Source organism: Microtus oregoni, unplaced genomic scaffold, assembly GCF_018167655.1.
Source record: "Microtus oregoni isolate MIOR12 unplaced genomic scaffold, Mior012 000022F_ref0000154, whole genome shotgun sequence".
Taxonomy (NCBI): Eukaryota; Metazoa; Chordata; class Mammalia; order Rodentia; family Cricetidae; genus Microtus; species Microtus oregoni.
In genome coordinates, this window is record NW_024543081.1 from 26,125,929 (window position 1) to 26,144,325 (window position 18,397).

The 18,397-nt window shown below is 39.7% G+C and overlaps 1 non-coding gene across 1 annotated transcript; it reads right to left on the minus strand.

Annotated features, from left to right (window-relative positions):
* Window positions 1-311: 311 nt before the first annotated feature.
* On the minus strand, window positions 312-416 carry LOC121461581. The gene has a single exon (XR_005976196.1). It is a non-coding gene; the product is annotated as a U6 spliceosomal RNA (small nuclear RNA).
* Between the last annotated feature and the right edge of the window lie 17,981 nt (window positions 417-18,397).

Consider the following 18,397-nt stretch of genomic DNA (forward strand, 5'->3'; position numbering starts at 1 on the left):
TCTATCAAGATAGCTCTTTCCTTACTCTCCCTCTCTGTCCCTCCCCCAACTCAACCATCTCATTTCCTCATATTTTCCTCCCCTTCCCCTTAACCTTTTCCTCCTGTGATCCCAATTTACTCAGGATATTGTGTCTATTTCCCCTTCCTTGGGGGCATTAATGCATGTCTCTCTGAGGGTCCTCTTTGCTACCTAGATTCTTAGTGGTAGTGTATTGTAGACTTTTCTTTAAGTCTAATAACCTACTTACGAGTGAATACATATCATGTTTGTCTTTCTGGGTCTGGGTTACTTCAGTCAGGATGGTTTTTAAGAATACTGACTTCTACATGAATTTGTATGTCATCCTTGCACAGGGACCATGATAATCTTCTCTGTATCATTCCAATTTTAGTATTTGTTCTGCCACAGAGAACATGACTGATGACTTTTCAAAGACAGATAGATGCTACTGTGATTAATTTCATAAAGTTTTAATTTTGTACTATCCCAAATGCTTTCTCGTGTGTTTTTCCAAGTCAATGATACATTTAAAAACAACTAGACACAAATAGGAATCAGCAAAATATTTGGCTGAAAAGTTCTCTTACGTGAAATATTGCAAGCCAAAATCTAGGAGACTATGTGCTAAAAATGTCTATGAGTTTAGGGATACACAGATACTGAACTATTTGTAAAGCCCAGGATGGTTAAAAGTGCACTAAAGGGCATAGATGTTTCCAGGATGTACAAATGGAGTGAGAGCATGGAACCCGAAAACATTAGTTTTTGAGTCAGATACTCATGGGTATGTTCTGCTAAGTATAATACCTTAATGGGGCTGATAAGGCCTATTTCATTGTATTGCCATTAGAAGTAAGTGAAATAATTGATCCAGTATGATGCCTAGTTTCTAGATAACATGGGAGAGATGACAACTACCAACCATTCCATGGACTGGTACCACCCTGCCATGCTTGCTGCTACTACATTTAACACAGCCATCATCATCTTGTCACTGATAGCACCACCGTGATTAACATCACTACTGCCACATTCATGATCATCTTACAAACCCTGAATGCCAGGATATAAACCTACCTGAAAGGTATCTCAGGCCTTCCTTAAAATCTTGCTCACCACCACTTCTTCCTGTTAACACCTTGTCATCTGTGACTTGTGGGGACTAGTTGAGGAGTGTTAGCCCTAAAGTCATCCTCTACATTTGTGTTGTTTGGCGATCTCTTCAGTTTGTATCCTCCTTCTGTCCTTGCTTTCTTCCCATGAGGTTTCTTGTTGGGTACCATCTGCATCTCCTAGAATTTAGGAGCTGAGCAGTGAAAGAAAGTGTCCAGCCATCTGTTGAAGTCTTTCCTTTCCTAAGCATGGTGTGCATAAGGCATGACTAAACCTTGGAATGTAATCTGCTTTGCCTTTAGGATAGAGTACTATCTTTGCCCCAGGTCCCTCCTTTTCAGGGTCTGGCAATCTAGTTCCTGGATAGGATTTGTTAACTTCTGGAAACTCAGTCTAGTTGGCTGGGTCCTGATGGACTTCACAGTTTATGTAAGTCTTCTGTTCCAGAGGTCTGGACCCCCTATCCCTTCTATGACTCATGAGTTGGCAGCCTAGGTATGTGTTCAAAATGAGCTCAAATTACTTCCAGTGTCAGTTTGTATTAGTAGAACTCCTTGTAGCATCTGGCCAAAACTCAACCCAAATAGACTTGAACAAAACCAAAAAAAGTTTGGAAGTTACTCGCATTGAATTTGATTGAATCTAGGAATTAAGAGTTTACCATCAGAAGTATCTGTGTGTCTTGGTTCCAGTTTCTTTCATGTTGGCTTCTGTGGGCCCGAAAACTGTGTCATTCTTTGTCTGTTATCCAGGCACCACAGGGGGTGTAGTGGGGGTAGAGACAGAAGGAGACAGAGAGACACATATACATTCAGAGAGACAGACATAGAGATAAATAGAGAGAAAGAAAATGTGGAGGAAGAAGAGGAAGGAAGGAAGGAAGGAAGGAAGGAAGGAAGGAAGGGAGAAGAGGAGAAAAAGACTTTTCAATAATTCTTAGTGATATTTTGTGATTGACATCTATTGTGTTGATGTGAATCATATGTCCATCCTTGGGGCATGTACTGTGAACTGAAACATAAGACACATGATGATCAGTCAGGCATGAGTATGTGATTATATTTAAAAGAGGTCCAAGGTCAATCCTATGTTAATTACTTGGTCAGAGATGAGAGTTTCTCAGAAAAAAAAAAACCCACTCATATCCAAAGAGGAAACTCCATCTGAGGCTAAGGAAAAAGTAATAACTTATTGCAGTGACTGATTCTGAAGGCTTCTATCATCTTAACATAACCCTAAATTTACTTTGCTAGGGATAGGGAAGAGGATTACATTTGAGTAAGCAAACCTGTTTGAGGATTTATTTCCCATTTACTTACTGCTGATCTGTGTATTCTCATTGAAATGGAGATGGTTTACTTTGGAGCTTAAATTGCGTAGAACACACAGTGTCTAGCACATAGTAGGTGTTTAGCAAGTCCTGATTTTCTCCTTTGTGTCCCACCATGTATAACTTGCACTTGCATACATATACTTTCAACAAATCATTGAGCTGTACCGGAGAGGCTACCAATCATCTATTTATCCATGTCTTCTTTTAATTATCATGCCACTGAGATTACAAAACCTGTCTATCATTACGAATTATAATATCAATAAGAGAAAAGGCAGTGATCATGTTATTTTTTTCTGCCCAATCTGATTTTTCCTATATCTTTTCCATTTTCTCTGAACTAGAAGAAAGGAAAAGTGAAATAGAGAAGAGCAATAGGTCGTTAGTGAGCCTGAAACCTTTAGCAGAGTTTTAAATTAATATCTGTACATCCCTCAATGAAATAGTACTTGGTTTTGCAATTACTCTTTATTTGTTTATGTTTTTTGGGTTAATTTATAACCCCCTGAAAGTGGAAACAAAGGACCAGGAATTATAATGATCAATCCCAGTACTCTGACTATGAAATCCTGCTAGTTAATATTATTTACTATGTATCTTCTGTAAGTCAAGCACATACCAAATGCTTGGCATAAATTATTTGATTTATCATCTACTAATGTGCACAAATGTAGGACATGCCAGTCTAATGCATGCATTTATTCATCCCATTGTTTACTCATCTATCTATCCACTCATCTGTGTATCAATCCAGATTCATTCATTGGTCCATCCATTCATACCTTCCCTTATTCTTCTATCAATCTTTTTAAATACCTTACATTAATTTGTTGACTCATCTATCTGTCCAGTCACTCAGCTTTAACTGAACTTATACCAATTTTACACTTTTTAATTTCTTATCCAAATAGATCCTTATCTTGATTCAGGTAAACTAATGATGTCATTGTCAGCCTGAAGAAGATATAGCAGTTTTTCCTCCCAACACTCAGAATCATTATCAGGATTAAATAAGTGATGTGGAAAGTCAGCAGGGTTATAAGGAATAAATAAACAGAACATATTCTCCATTCAACTTTCATACTCAAGAGGAGGAAATAGAAGACTCTTCATTGACTTTTAAAGTATCTCTACAACAAATGATCATAATCTTAGTATATTAAAGTTACATTCAATGACTGTTATTCTGTTTTGGAGGTCATAAGTATGAAATGGATCTCTCGGAGTTATAGAAATGTCTCTTTGACTGGTGAACTTTGTGGAATAATCTGTTTCGTTACCTTTTGGAATCGCTGTTTTCATTCTGCATGTAGCCCCCTCTCCTTTAAGGGCAGATTTTGTACTCCCATGACATCTTTTTTCCACTGTTTCATTTTTTCTATTTGCTTGTCTGCTTTCCCTTTCTGTCTTCTGGAGAGCACCATGTGATACTTATGGATCTAATTGGACTCACCTGGTTTACCTAGATTATCCAGGGTAATCAACTTGTCATGAGATTTCAATTTACCCCAGTAGTCAAGTCCCCTTGGACCAGTTAATTGGAGGGTTTCAAGGTCTGAGATTTAAGACAAGGGTACATCTAAGGATTATTGTCATTACTGATGTTATTACCATGCTTGCTTCCCATGGAAAAATGGCTAAATCTTATTTGCTACACTTGAAAACTGGGGTCTTAATAAAGGCATCACCACCTCTGAAACTTGACATTGAAATGTAAAAGCATTTCTAAAGAAGTTAGTGGGACAGGCAGGCAGAGCAACTGCTCACTAAAATGTGGATATGTATGGATACAAAGATGCCAGTGATGAGCCTCTGCAAATTGACCTCTCTGTAACTCTGATGGAGAGTATCCAGATGGATGAGAATGAACAGAAGGTCATAGAGGTTCCCTCCATTGCATGCTTTTATCCTAACAAAGCCTAGAGATTGTCTTTGGGACAGAGTGTCCCAGGTTCTTTGTCTAGAGCAATGATTTAATATACATACACTGTATGTCCACGTGTGCTGAATGATATTAATATGTAAAACAGATGCATGTTGATAAACAATTTTAAAAGGAAAAGATATTTGCCATAGTCAGAAGAAGAACTTTGAATTTTCAAAAGGTTTGTATGTTCATGTTTGTATTAGAAATCAAGAGTGGGAGAGAATGGGAAGAAGTGACTTTGCTTGACACAGTGCTGCTTCTAACATTGAGAACAGGAATACTGTGATTCCCTTCGCTCTTTTTTCCTGCACAGGAAATATTTGAATCTCCCAAAGCAAGTTGATTTTTCATTTGGAAGGTCCACAGGTATCCCTTCCAAAAATTGTTCCGAATAAAACTTACTGGAAAATGTAATCAAACTGAAAAAAGAAAATCGCTTGACAAGCAAGGATTACATTTAGGAAGTGACATTTATTTGTCACTCAACCATGGTGAAGTCTGTGCTGGCACATGACAGGACTTGGCCTATTTGCCCCGTCATGCCCTGTCCCTGCTGTGAGGGAGCTTCCTCAATCTGGCCATGCTGCAATCTCTTAAATGTCACCCATCAAAGAAACGAAGAGCTATCCCATGCTGAAAGGGGGCCAAATTAGGTGGCTTTTTGTTTCACTGTAGAATTCCGGATTTCTGAGTGTGAGTTGTTTGTCAGACAGCAGTTCTGCTGCTTCAGAGGAAGGGTCTCTCTGTGTTCCTAGTGGTGTGAGAGGTCACTCAGGAGATTCTCTGGCAGGGAGTGCTTGGTCTCATAGCCCAGAGTCTCCACCTGGTCTCTTTCTTGAAACTGGACTGTTCAAAGCAGTTAAACAAAGGATTTGTCATAGAAACAACTCAGAATTTTGGAGTGATAAGTAGGGACTCATATAAGTTGGTTATTTTAAGAGTAATAATTATAGGGCCGGGCGGTGGTGGCGCACGCCTGTAATCCCAGCACTCGGGAGGCAGAGGCAGGCGGATCTCTGTGAGTTCGAGACCAGCCTGGTCTACAGAGCTAGTTACAGGACAGGCTCCAAAACCACAGAGAAACCTTGTCTCGAAAAAACCAAAAAAAAAAAGAGTAATAATTATATTATTCGTGATGTGGTTATGGAAACAAAGAAAACTAAGCATGGTAAATGTGTTCTACCTCTGCCTTCTAGACCATGTGTGGCCGCAGACAGTTATGAATATAGCCAGACACAAAACTGTAAACTTACTTAAAGCACTAAGAGCTGCGTTTTTATGACAAGAATGGATGGTTGTGTAGTGTGGACTTTGTAGATGATAGCATCCGTCACATGCCAAGAAGTTGAATACACCTGAAAAAGTTGTTATGACCTGACTTGTGTACTTTGAGTCAATATCTATCTCTTGATATCTAAGGATATAATGGCATTGGAAGACAGGATATTTAAAGAGGTAACTCAGTTAAGGTGATATCATTGGGGTGAGTCCTAATCAGTACAACTGTGGTCCTTATAAGTGGTAAGAACTCAGATGCCCCATTTCCAGTTGATTCTCTCCTTCATGTGTTTGATGATATGATCTTTCAGATTCCTTCTCCTTCTGCCATGCCTATTGCTCGCTGTTGTCATGTCTCCTCACCACTATACCCATATGCCATCATGGACTCTTATCTCTCTGGCACAATAAGCCCAACATAAAACTTTTTCCATAAATTATCCATTGTAGTTTTTATTCACAGCAGCAGAAATGTAACCAATATAGCCTTAAACAGGACACATTAATCAACCAACATCCTTGATCTACTACTGCCAAAGCTCAGGAAACATTGTGGAAGAGGTGGGTGAAATAATAAAGAGCTGGAGAACTCGTGTGAAATGTTGTTTTCTGAACATGTCATGGTTATTGCAGTTGGAACTTATAGAAGCTAAGGTAGCTTGAACAAGACTTGCACAAGATCAAGGAAGTCAAAATTTTGTCATTGGTCAGAGAGATGCTTTCCAGTCCTCACCTCTTATGGAGGCCTATCAGTAGGTGATTGCTGATCAAAGAGGGTGAACCATTCTTTTATGAAGGTTCTTTAATTAGTAGGTTTTCCAAGGTCCAGTGAATGGACCTACTCCTTATGCCTATATGGTTAACCTTGATTGAACTTAGTGTGATATCAAAAAGGAATAAGGAAAAATGGAATAAGAGGAAGAAGAAAAGGAAGACGAGGAGGAGGATTCAAGTTTGGAGGAAGAAATACTGAAAAGACTTGAGTTGAAGAAGAGAAATATGGAATTGATATGACTATCCTTTATTGTTTATATGTATAAAATTCCCAAGAATAAAGAACTATAATTAAAAATTTTATATTACCTCCAAGATTTTACCACCCTTCTTCCAACTTTTAGATCTTATTTTTTTTTTTATTTTTTATTTTTTTTGGTTTTTCGAGACAGGGTTTCTCTGTGGCTTTGGAGCCTGTCCTGGAACTAGCTCTGTAGACCAGGCTGGTCTCGAACTCACAGAGATAGATCTTATTTTTTTTTGTATTTATTTACCACTGGTTCTGTCACAAACTAACGTAAATTTATGTTGTGGACTAAGATAATAGAAATTTATTTGTTTAGCAATCTTTGAAGTGAGAAGTTACTATATCTATCTCGTGTGGCTGGGGTCAAGACTGTGACAGGGCTGGCTCTCTCAGGATGTTCTGAACAGGAATCCCATCTCTTCCATGTTCCAGCTTCAGAAGTTTGCCCATGTGCCTGGACATTACAGCCTCCAGTCTTTGTTGTCATATTGACTGCTGTCTCTTTTGGGCTTTCTGCCCCTCAGGACTCTTGTTATTATACTTACTATTTCCTTGGATAACCCAAGGTACTATCTCTATTTCAGAATATTCAGCTCAATCTATCCTCAAGTATTGTTGGACATTTAAGTTACTATATTATAAACTGAGTATTTTGATATGGCCATATATGGGTCTTCCTTTTTTTTTTTTTTGGTTCCTGTCCTGGAACTAGCTCTTCTAGACCAGGCTGGCCTCGAACTCACAGAGATCCGCCTGCCTCTGCCTCCCAAGTGCTGGGATTAAAGGCGTGCACCACCACCGCCCGGCCTTATATGGGTCTTTATTAGACGACCATAGTATTAATCAGGCAATGTACAAAAACTACAAAAAGAAGAGGATATTTCCTGAATTGTTGTTGTCTTTATAGTCTTTGGAAAATCAGTAAAAACCCTGAGTTTGCTTCTCCAGTTTCAAAGGAGTATTATATCAGCTACCTCTTATGGTTTCATATGGTTGCTGTGTATTCTCTTACAGGAGAAAACATTGGAATCAATTAATACAGCTCCAAACTCACAGCAGGCTCTTAGAAAATGGCAGTCATTCTGTTTCATTTGTTCTAGTTCTGTTGTTTCAGATTTATTTATACTGCTTAACTCATGTTCTTTTTTTCTTTTACAGCAAGAGTCATCTCAGACCAAATTGTTGCTGAATTCCAAACAGGCTTTGGAGTATTGGCAGGCTACCTGAGGGCATGAGGGCTAGTGGTGTCTTTAGCTTTAAGGAAATCAAGCACCACTTAGCTCTTTCTTACCCATCACAGGTCAAAGTAGCCCTGGGCAGTACACAGAACACTTTCTTACCCAGTTTTCCATACAACACTCACACTGGTAGAGCTGCCTCACAACCATCTTACTGATAATTTGATACTGCAGATCCCACTCCAGTTCCAAGAATCAATTTTACCTAAAGGTATTGGGTATTTTACCATCCATCTAGAAGCCTCCCGTGTGTACAGTTTAGTTTCAAATTCTGGATATAAATAGCTAGTGGTGGGGTGGGCACCTGTGTGATGTGCCCTTTTTGCTACTGCAGCCCTTTGTCTTTGCTTCTTTCCTTCTATCACGAGTTAAATGGTATCTCTGTCTTTTCCTCGTGCACTGACTTTCCACATTTCTTCTTGGCACAGCAGAAATAAGCACCTTGTTCTAAAACTCAACTGAGGAATCAGGAGATATTTTTCACTGATAGTTTTGAGCTAGATTCTTGAGTCTCAGGTTTCCTGTGTTTTTTTTTGTTTGTTTTTTGTTTTGTTTTATTTTTGCCTGACTGTTGGAGCAATTTCTACTGATCTATCAATCCACTAATCAATAGAGCAATCAATGAATCCATTTATCCATCCATCCACCCTTCTGTCTTAGAGTTTCTATTGCTGTGATGAAACACCATGACCAAAAAGCAAGTTGGAGAGGAAAGGATTTATTTAGCTTATAATTCCATATCGCTGCTCATCACCGAAGGAAGTTAGGACAGGAACCCAAACAGGGCAGGAACCTGGAGGCAAGAGTTGATACAGAGGTCATGGAGGGGTGCCACTTATTGGCTTGCTTCTCATGTTTTGTCTGCTTTCTACAGAACCCAGGACCATAAGCCTAGGGATGGCACCACCTACAGTGCCACATCAACCTCCCACATCAACCACTAATTAAAAAAATGCCTTACAGTCTGATCTTATGGCGGCTTCTCAAGTTAAATCCCCCCCCTTTCCTATACCTCTAGTTTAATGTCAAGTTAATGAAACTAGCCACCACATCATCCAACTACTGTTTACTCAAGGAGGTTTATCTAATCCCATTGGTACAGCATAAAACTATATTTCTAGCCTTCACAGAGCCAATGAATGAAACAAGTGAGTGAATAAATAGTTATGTATTTTATGAGGAGTTCAACAGGCCCTCAATGAAGGGCACTGAGTTTTGAGTTAGAAGTTAGTGGAGTCTGCATGGGGGAGGAAACACTGAGCTAAGTTAGAGACTGAGAAGAAGTCCTTAAGCAGATAAGGAAGGGCATCAATACTGTCAACTAAATAGACCAGGAAGGGCATTGCTGCTGTCAACTGTGTGTCATGCATACAATCTGACTTCTAATTCACTCATTATTCTTAATTTCTCATTCTCAAAAAGAGTAGTTTTTATGAACTAATAATGTTACATCTAAATTCACATAGGAAGCCTTCACTCTCAATATCTCCGTATTATAATATAGCCATATTGAAATAATTAACGCTAAATCAAATCATAGTGCAGCATTTTAATTCAGTAGAATCTTATAAGAAGGAAAGAGGACAGCAGAAATCTCTGCACTCTGTAAAGACACAGCAGGAAGGCAGTCAGGAGGGAAGAGGGTTGTCATCAGGAATTGAATTGGCCAGCATTTGATCTTAGATTTCCTACTACCCAGAGGGGTGAGAAAGTAAATGGACTCAGTCTATGGAATTTTGTTGTGGCAAGCCTGGTAAGGCTAAGATGGTAGCTAAAGGATGCTTGTCCTTTTGATCGCACAATAGGTACATTGTAGGTAATAAGCAGATCCCCGAATAAAAAAAAGGCTAAGTACCTCAACTGTGTCATCTCATTTGATTTCCATCATGACACTTTGAATGCTGTTTTTTATTTTTATTTTTTTATTTTTTTTTAAATTTATTTATTTATTAAGGATTTCTGCCTCCTCCCCGCAACCGCTTCCCATTTCCCTCCCCCTCCCCCGCTCAAGTCCCTCTCCCTCATCTGCTCGAAGAGCAATCAGGGTTCCCTGACCTGTGGGAAGCCCAAGGACCGCCCACCTCTATCCAGGTCTCATAAGGTGAGCATCCAAACTGCCTAGGCTCCCCCAAAGCCAGTACGTGCAGTAGGATCAAAAACCCACTGCGATTGTTCTTGAGTTCTCAGTATTCCTCATTGTCCGCTATGTTCAGCTAGTCCGGATTTATCCCATGCTTTTTCAGACCTAGGCCAGCTGGCCTTGGAGAGTTCCCGATAGAACATCCCCATTGTCTCAGTGTGTGGGTGCACCCCTCGTGGTCCTGAGTTCCTTGCTCGTGCTCCGTCTCCTTCTGCTCCTGATTTGGACCTTGAGATTTCTGTCCGGTGCTCCCATGTGGGTCTCTGTCTCTGTCTCCTTTCATCGCCTGATGAAGGTTAATATTCATGAGGATGCCTATGTGTTTTGCTTTTGGATTCACCTTCTTATTTAGCTTCTCTAGGAACATGAATTATAAGCTCAATGTCCTTTATTTATGGCTAGAAACCAAATATGAGTGAGTACATCCCATGTTCCTCTTTTTGAGTCTGGCTTACCTCACTCAGGATAGTGTTTTCTATTTCCATCCATTTGTATGCAAAATTCAAGAAGTCCTTGAAATTCGGGATCAACCTACCCCTGGATCCAGCAATACCACTCTTGGGAATATACCCAAGAGAGGCCCTATCATACAACAAAAGTATATGCTCAACTATGTTCATGGCAGCATTGTTTGTAATAGCCAGAACCTGGAAACAACCTAGATGCCCTTCAACGGAAGAATGGATGAAGAAAGTATGGAATATATACATATTAGAGTATTACTCAGCAGTAAAAAACAAGGACTTCTTGAATGCTGTTTTTTAAAAGGTCACCAACACACTGATGCCCAGAGAAGATCAGGGTTTTACATAAAGTTTTCTAGAATGACTGAGGGTTTGAACTAAAGTCTGCTCATTGCAAATTTTGAGTATCTATTCCCTAACTTCTAAGAGAAGTAAAAACCTGCATGCCTCTCAGCTTCTGCAGGAGAGGGGGTCCAGGAAGAAGCTGGATGCTGCGTGCAAAGTGATTAAACTCTACCATTCATTATCAGGCACTCATGACATTCTCTCTCCTCCCCTGTATGTATTCTATTTTCCCTTGGATCCAGCTTCTCAAATTCATTCTTTCAAAATATACTTTTCGGCCCGCAGCTGCTGTGTGTACACAATACCGGGATAAATAGATTAACTTTCATGAATCTGAGAACCTCCACAGACCAGAGAGAGAAACCGATATTCAGTGCAAACAGAAAAACAGCCAAGTGTGTGAGGCACATAGCTATAGAGGTGGTGAGATTCGGGGAGCGATCTATCACAATTTAAACCTCAGTCTTGTCCCTGTCTCTAGGAAAGTTATTTTATTACCTGTAAACAGAGGTGAGAGGAACAGTCTTCATTTGGTGGCTCTGGGAATAGAGCACAACGTGAAATGTCTATCACAGGCTTGGCACACAGTTCTGTTTGCATATGTGCTCATATTGCAAAGGATTTGTTCAATGTGTATTTATGAAGGTGCATTATTTTTAAAGAACTGCAAACCTCTAGACAAGAACGCACATCTTTCTCTCAATTCAATATACACATCCTTGCTTCATAAAGAGCATTCTTTTTTTTTTTTTTTTTTTTTTTTGGTTTTTCAAGACAGGGTTTCTCTGTGGCTTTGGAGCCTGTCCTGGAACTAGCTCTGTAGACCAGGCTGGTCTCGAACTCACAGAGATTCGCCTGCCTCTGCCTCCCGAGTGCTGGGATTAAAGGCGTGCGCCACCATCGCCCGGCTCATAAAGGCTCTTAAAAGCCCCCTTTCTAATGTCAGTTGAACACCACTTGCTTTGTTGATCCCTGTATACATGATTCTAAGCAAAAGTAATTTTTATGAAGAAACAACAGTCTCTTTTAATATTGAATATAAATATTCAAGTATCACTCACAGGCACCTTTCATCACCTGTATCCTCCCATACCATCTTCCTTTTCCACTTTTCATCTTTTTCCTCTGCTCCAGCTCCCTGTCTCATTTTTCTTCTTTCTTTCTTTCTTTTTTTTTTGAGATTATAATGTAGTTATCACATTTATTTTTTCTCTGTCACCCTTCCAAACCCTCACATATATCCTTCTTGCTCTCTTTCAACTACAGGGAAGGTAGCCCGCTGCTCCTTCTACAAGACAGTCTTGAGCTCTATATAGAAGCTAGCTGAGCATGAGTCAAAGGCCAGTAATCAGCATTCTTCCAGGGTTTCTGCTTAAAGTTCCTGCCTTGATTTCCCTCAGTGATGGACTGTGATCTGAAAATATAAGCCAAATAAAACATTTCTGGACTGTGATCTGAAAATATAAGCCAAATAAACCATTTCCTCTACAAGTTGCTTTTAATTGATTGTCTTTTATTTGTCATAGTTACAGAAAGCAAACAAGAACAGCAAGTATAACTGTTTATTTCTATGTGTTGTTGATCCATGAATTCAACCACTTGCATTAAAAGCAATTTTAAAATTTGTACCTATGCTGAAAAACTACAGACTTTTCTTATCACCATTCTCTGAACAATATACGATGAAAGCAGTTAACAGAGCATTTACACATAGTGGGGATTTTTTTAAGTAATCTGGGCATGATTTAAAGCGTACAGGAGAATGCATGAAGTTTATGTACAAGCACAATGCCATTTATAGAAGGATTTAAATGTGTTCTGGAGCCAATGCTCGACAGACATGGAGGGATAACTGTACTAGATTTTGATTTTTTGACTCTCCTTATTCAGTCTCAGAAAAGCCTTTGGCTCAGATGGACTCATTTAGTCCACCTTTATCCGGACAACTTTCCTAACCTGATCACTCAGGAAATTACCAGATGAAGATGGAAGCAATGCTAGCTGGCCACGTTGATGATCACTGTATCATCACCACCTGGCCAGAGGTCATATTCATCTGTCTGCCCAGTTATGCTCAACCCATTACTTTGAGTTTTTGAACATTCCCAGTCTCCAACTTTACAGAGTCTGCCATTACGAGAAGCATATCCTCTCTATTGTTGTTTGACTTAATGAAAAATCGTCCATGTCTCTCAGCAATATCATGGGTCTTTAGAAACTTTTCTTATATTATTTTCATATTCTAGACAAGGCCTAGGCCAACACTTGTTTAAAAATCAGAATTGCAGATACATCTAAAAAATCAAGACAATCCGGGTAAGGTATGTAAAATCTACAAGAGTAAATGTTACTAATTTACCTTGAGCAAAAAAGAATAAACTGTGTTCTTTTTCTCAACCATAGGGATGCTAATTAGCAATCTAAAGCTAATTCTCTGATGCCTGTTTTCTTTCCTGGAAAAAAACAAATGTAGTTGAGGAGGAGGCTGCAAAGTTCCCTGCAGAGAAGCTGGTTAATGAGTAGGATGCTGATTGGGGAGATGGAAGGGGATGGAGCTGGATGGGTGATTACCAGAGAGATGCAGGAACATTATTGACTTGGAAGGGGAAGCAGGCGTGCTCTGTGATGTGAAAGGAACTGTAACTCTATACCAGAAACTCACTATTGGCATCTGAGTTATCTGGCAGATACATAATGAGCAGAAATAGTATGCTCTATTTTCAGAGACATGGAAGTAAGTGGTGGGGTGCCAGCTATAAGATGTGCTCCAGAGGGAAGCTTCAGAGAACATAAAAAGTGATGTATTTAATTCTGACATTTGCTATTCATCCTACCAGCTTCCAAAATGGAGAGTGATCAGAGCCCATGGGTTGTTACTGCAGTGAGTTTAGAGGGCCATCGGACAATCCATTTCCTATCATTTCATCATGAGACAGAGCAGAGAGGTTCACCATGGCTGCATAGGACAATATAAATCCTTTGCTTTGTGAAATAAGCTCAGAAGCTTTCCCAATGTTCCTGCTACTCTTCCTAAGTTCCTGACATTTAAAATGCATTCCACATAAGGGTCGGGTGCATTGTGCAGCCCTGGGAAATTAACTCTCTTGACTTTAATATCATTATTTGTACAGAAGAAGATGAACAAGTACCCCTCATGTCCCCCCAAAGCCTCTGCAGCTCTTGGCGTGCTTCTATAAAGAAAGAATTTCAGAGACATACAACATGCTACGGAACAATGTCTGAGGCCAAAGGGCATGACTGCGGTTGAGGTGTTCTGTGTCCATGGAGGCAGGTAGGACTGTTGACATGGTGTTCTGAGGTGTCACTTCCCCTCTTGAGCTGGGCACCTAAAGTTCAAATTGCCCTCATCACTGCCTTTCATGCTACTGCTAATATGTTCAATTAAGCCCGCACTGAACATATTGGACTACTTTCCTAATTCAAAGTTCCCAAGTTCACATTACACCAACAAGCATCATGCTTAGGCCTGTCACACAATATCCCACTCCTGGTACCAACTTCCGTTTTAGTCAATGTTCTGTTACTATGAAGAGACACCATGGTCATGACAACTCTTATAAAAGAAACCTTTTTATTGGTACTTATTTACAGTCTCATATGGTTAGTCTATTGTCATCATGGTGGGGCTCCTGCTGACATGCAGATAGACATAGTGCTGGAGAAGTAGCTGAGAGTTCTACATTCACAGGCAGCAGGAAGAAAGAAGCATTGCGATTGGCTTTAGCTTTTGAAACCTCCAGTGACACACACTTCCTCCAACAAGGCTATACCTGACCTCACAAGTTCATGTTCCTAATTCCTCTCAGGTAGTACCACTTCATCACGCATTCAAATATATGAGCCTATGGGGGCAATTCTTATTTAAACCACTACAGTAAAAATATTGCATAGTCATTTAAAAAGGAAGAAAATCTGGTCATATACTAATATGTGGATGAACTTCAAGGACAGTATCTTCTGTTGAGGTAACCAACTTTGGCTAAGGCCTAACGTAACTGACATACCATTTTCAAAGGCAAGAAACTTTTTAGAACTATCTTACCCTGTCTTGGCAGGATATGACAGTCCTGTTTTATTATCCATTTACGGATACTCTATATCTCTGTTGGGTGATTGCCCAGGTAGTCAGTTGTCTCTGTCATTTGTTGCACATTTAGGAAGTTTTTCAATTGTACTTCCTGTTTACTCAAGTAATATTACTTCCCTTCTCAGATCTTTGATGGAGTTGAAGATGAGATAATTGTAGTTACCCTCCTCATGATTTAGACTCCTTGAAATAAAATGCTTAGTAAAATGTTTGTTATGCGTAGCTTGCTTAATATTGTTTATTGCTTGTAATTTTATATTTGGTATCTGTTCCTATTGTGTATAGTTGTATTGGGTTTGGCTCAATCTTGTTTAGACAAATGAGGGAGATGATGAGGAAACTCAGCCAATCACATCTGGCTCTGGGTGTGGCCGCCTGGAGCCCAGGTAGAAAAACAGGAAAAAATGGTGGCTGTGCTTGCCGGACCATTTCAGATTTCGGAACTTTCACTCTGTTAGCGTGAGTTTTCCCCTTTTTCAATTATTAAAAAACATAACTGTTGTTCTTGAGCTGGTCTGGGTATTCATCGCACCGACCGGATAGACAAGCGTTACAATCTTCTATGAAATAAAGTATATACAGAAACAAATACAGTATGATTCTATACATATGTACCATCAAGAGTAATAAAATCATAGGATCACAAATGAGAAGGTAATTGCTAAAGGCTGTGTTGGAAGAAGATAGATTAGCATGGGATACGGGGTAAATAAAGTTCTAGATACATGCACATATATATCTCTATATCTATCTATCTATCTATCTATCTATCTATCTATCTATCTATCTCTAACTCTGATTCTACCTTTGGTACTGTACAATTAAGATGACAATACTTGTGTGTTTACCAAATAAAATATTTAGGAAAAATGAATGTTGCTTTTAATGGCATTTATTTCTAGGTATATTCAGCAGTAAAATTTTCAAATGCTAATTTCAAATAAAAAAAGATAGGCAAGAGGGAGTTAATTTATGCAGGTTGTTTTGAATAATACCTAACACAGTCTAAGCACTAACAATTAGTTAATATACTACTAATTAAATTTAATGAGATAAGTGATATTATAAATGAGTTGAGGAAAGGCATGGTAACAAAACACAGTGTCCCAGTGAGGTCACTGCAGGATCATCCTGGCTCTGTGAATGTGGCTAATTTAAACACGAAAAATATTCAGCTACCCTGCTTTCAAAGACTGCAATAGATCTTCTTTCTCGCTCTCTCTTTTCTCTTTCTCTCTGTCCTCTAACCTTCTGAACTGGTACTCTAAAAGGGAATTACTTCCTATGGTACTAGAAATTCTTTGTTGGCAGAGTTTATGTCTGTCTGGTTTATCGCTGTAATGTCTTGCACCAGAATAAATACTTGTTGAACCAGCTAATTTTACCAGTGTCATAGCTGGAGCTTAGATAAAGCTAATGGGCACTTTTATGGTGCTGGCAGAACCACTGTCCAAACCATATCTGAGTCACATGATAAAACTACACATATTATCAACAACTGGGAGGATGAGGCTGGAGGATTGTCATGAGTTCTACACCAGCATGGGCTACAACCTGTTTCAATCAAAGCAAAACAAAACAATCAAATACAGCCAGCTCTGACTAGCTATACACCGTTGATAATGTTGCAGTCCACCCTATGGCTTTCAAATGTCTACACTGGTTGTATGAATGGAATTTTTTTCCATTTCAGAAAGAAATGCATTTAAGCAATGTCTTCTTAAACCAAATGGAAAACCACTGTTTCTAACCCAGTGCAGTCCCACCCCATGGCTCTGTGAAGTGATATGATTTGTTGTAACTCTCGTCTTCTCTATTCTGGCAAATACCAACAGGAGAGTATTTAGAAGCAAAGCATGGGGAGTATAGCATGGCCAGCAACTGGATCTTTTTTTTTTAATGTTTATTTATTTATTTATTGTGTATACAATATTCTGTCTGTGTGTATGCCTGCAGGCTAGAAGAGGGCACCAGACCCCATTACAGATGGTTGTGAGCCACCATGTGGTTGCTGGGAATTGAACTCAGGACCTTTGGCAGAGCAGGCAATGCTCTTAACCTCTGAGCCATCTCTCCAGCCCCAGCAACTGGATCTTGACTTCCTGGTAGTTTCTGTTGTAGGAGAGGCACAAAGGGCGTGCCACGAGCTCTCCAAATTGGTTGGCACAAGTTGCTGTACTCAGACAGTGACACAGTTGAGGGGTCCACAGAAGAGATGTTGAAGCCCCACCTTTTTCTTCCTCCGCACGCAAGCTATTGTTTTTGTCATATAATGAGAGAAGAGCAGCCATGCACTTCTAGAAGTCCTGCATTTATTCTCTGTTTTGAAGCTCATTTTTAAATTAAAAAAATGCTGCTATTATTGTTTTACTTAACATGTATGAGTTTTGCCACAAGTATGTCTGTGTAACACTTGCATGCCCGGTGCCAACAAAGACCAGAAGAGAACATCAAATCCCTAGAACTGGATCTACAGATGTTTTGAGTTGCCATATGTTTGCTGGAAATTGAATCTGGGTTTTTTTTTTGTAAGAGTAGCCAGTGGTTTTAACCCTTGAGTCATCTTTATTGTCCCTATGTCGGAGCTTTGTTTCTGAATCCTTTGGGCTTCAGGTGTAAGAATTTCTTAGGTTGTATCACTGTTAGGCAGAGCCCTGTATCTGGCACCGGCCTACTTCTTGGTCCTGGGCCTGCCAGTGCTCTGATTGACAGAGCAGATTAAAGGAGATGATGAGGGTAAGCCATCTTGCTTCATGTTTCTTATGAAGCCTCAGCATCACCAGTGGTAACAGAAACAGGGATGCTGGCAGATATTTGTAAGAAACAACTTTCACCCTGTGAGGCAGGTAGAGTCACAATTCTCTTCCAGTACGAGCACCAACTCATACAAGTGGCCAGCATGACAGGTATGAGTGCCCATTTATTGACCCTTTCTAAGGACTAGAGATTTATTTGATGTATTTCCTATAATCTTAATGACGGTGTTGTGAATTAAGCAGTTAACATTCCCATTTTGTAAGAACAGTTATTGGTGACTCAGAGATGTCAGGAACATCACTGAGGTCACTGTGATATTCAGTAGGAAGCTGGTGTAAAACAGCTTGGTGGATCTTCAAAGTCTAAGCTGCTCCCCTCCACCAGGGTACCCCTTCCAAAGACTAATAAATCGTGTCTATCCATATTACTATATGCAACTCTTCATCACTGGCATCCACAGCTGGCATCCTATTGTCAAGGAAATCCAGGCTTAGAGAAGCTAAGTCACTCAAGTCCCAGATGTAATAAGTTCCGCCATGTCCTCTTGCATGGGCCACAACCATGGTAAAACACAATGTTATTACTTCCACGCTATGTCCAGTCTGTTGAGAAAACTGTGTAAACATTGCCACACAATAAACAGTTTTTCCATAGGAGGTGACATAAGAGA